We start from the raw sequence: 2,462 nt of genomic DNA, 5'->3' as shown, positions 1-2,462 counted from the left end.
TGTTTTTCAACCTTTTTGGAGCCAAGGTACACTTTTTCCATGAACAACAAAAGTTGGAACTGAGAGACTTTATGAGCCGAATAAGAACAAGGAAGTGAGGACGTTAACCGCTTCTGATTGGTCAGATTGATGACATGATCAAGCCTCCAACAATGATTGGCGGAGACAGTTGAAGGGGGAGAGACATTCTAAAAGCTGAGTTTGAGGCTAGTTTTGGGGCTGGGTTGCGGTAATATCATTCTGATTAAAGAGTAATTTATAGAAACAAAGAAAAATTTCTTTTACCATCTTGCATATTCCAAACTATACAGTGTTAAATCAGGGCCGTTTGGATGAACACAGAGCTGATACCATAGTGAAGGTAAATGTTTTAGATGTGTGAAAATGGGTAATTTCCCGCGGCACACCAGACCATCTCTCATGGCACACTGGTTGAAAAACTCTGGGGTAGACGAATAAATATGCACAAATGGACAAATTAATTAGGCTACCCTCCTCTTTTCCATAATGTTATGTTTATTTTTGATATGTATTTTTTTATTTTTTATTAATGATTCTCCAACACCTAAAACAAAGCACTCAGCATGCAGAGTGTAATATTCTGTCTCGCCACAAGAGGGAGTTTCCCTAGATTGAGCAGGGCAGGGGAGCTAAGTTTAACCTGGCCTGCCATTGAATAAAACATCGATGAGACGAGACAGAAGTGTAATGTGTGCTGTGTTCATGTTGCAGCTTTTCACTAAAGGCAAACAAAACAAAACCCACATTTGTCCGGTTTTCCTTCACGTGTGCAACATTTCTCTCCAGGATGTACAACAGCAACCAGCGTCTTATGAGATGGTCTATAATCTGTCCGAATTTCAACCTAGACATCCGACATAAAAAGGGCTCAGAAAACGTGCTAGCTGATGCTTTGTCCCGTGCAGTCGTGGAGTCTAATTAGTTTAGTGTGTAGTGTGGGAGGTTTCTGGAGAGGTAAGACGGGGTACCCTGTACACCTCATGAAGCTTGTCTGCTGTTAAACACACTAGGTAAGTTGGTTGGTGTAAGTTTTGACCCCAATTTGTGGATCAGTCAGATAGACTTTTGTTTTCTTGTTTTTGTTTTAGAATAGTGATACCCAGGCTGTGTTTTGTTTTGTTCTTTTCATTCCTTTGGCCCAACCTTGGTCCCATCCTTCCCTCCTCTCCTTCATATCTAATAAAAAATGTAAACTTCATTGATTGTGTGTTCTTAAGTTATGGAACCATCCAGCCCTAGACACTTGTGGACGTAACACCCCCCAATAATAATAAGAATATCCCCCCAAAGTGTTGAATCCCCCGTATGGAGTAAATAAAGAGGGAATCCCCCCTCATTTAACAAAGTGAATTTCAGGCCCTGAGAACGATGAATGGCATTTTGATTTATTCATCATGTAGCGAGTTGATTTTTTTTGAATGAACATTCTCAAAACTTTATTCACAGTGACTATTTAATTTTAAACTAATTTTTATTTTGGGTTAAAACAGTGTAACATTGTATTTTATATTTATTTAATATTGTAATTGTTTTATTAATCTTAGTTCCACCTTGTTACCTGTTGCGCAGGGAAGATAATTGGTGCGACACACCCTCCCTTTTGCACGTGCAGCAGCCCCTCCTTCCTCAGTTGGAATGAGCGGTGCCTGCTGGTGAGTTGTCTTTTGTGGTCTCCCAATATTTTAAATTATCTGATATAAAACTTATGTTAGCCTCTTAATTTTGTTGGACTTCGATGTTTTTGATTATAAAACTCCTGTTTAATGGTTTACATTTATTTTTAATTCCTTTTATATGGTTTTTCACCACCAATTTTGATATTAGTATTTTCTTTTGATCATGAAGGGAGCTGCAGGCGTGTCCACCATTAATCCTCGTTTTTCCTGTGCTGTTTTAAGGTTGGTTTCTGCCATTTTGTTTCTAAAATGACTTTTACAGTTTTATTTGGGTGATGTTTTATTTATTTCCCAATAAGTGTTTTCATTTTATGTTATCTTGTAATGTATAGGAATATTTTTTTGTTTTGTTTTGTTTAAATATATATTGTGAACATTGTACTTTTGTTAAACTTGTAAAAATGTTTATCTCAGTTGGAATGAGCGGTGCCTGCTGGGAGCTGCAGGCGTGTCCACCATTAATCCTCGTTTTTCCTGTGCTGTTTTAAGGCATTAAAGAAGCATTGCCCAGAATTCAGTCTCATCTCCCTCCTTGCCAATCGGCGACCATACTGAACTTGCTACAATCACACCAAATAAATGTATTTATTAATCAAAATGTTCCCCTGACCCTGAATTTTCTTAAATCTGTTTTGACTAACAGATGTTTGCATACACAACAAAAATGATTTGGTGAGTTTAAAATAAGGCAGAAATGAATAATCTCTTCGTAGGTCTGATTCAGGATGGATAGGATCAGGAATGAATACATCAGAGGGACAGCAC

This window comes from Oryzias melastigma, linkage group LG17 (genome assembly GCF_002922805.2).
Source record: "Oryzias melastigma strain HK-1 linkage group LG17, ASM292280v2, whole genome shotgun sequence".
Taxonomy (NCBI): Eukaryota; Metazoa; Chordata; class Actinopteri; order Beloniformes; family Adrianichthyidae; genus Oryzias; species Oryzias melastigma.
The sequence above is the reverse complement of the archived record's forward strand: the minus strand, read 5'-3'. Positions refer to the sequence as shown.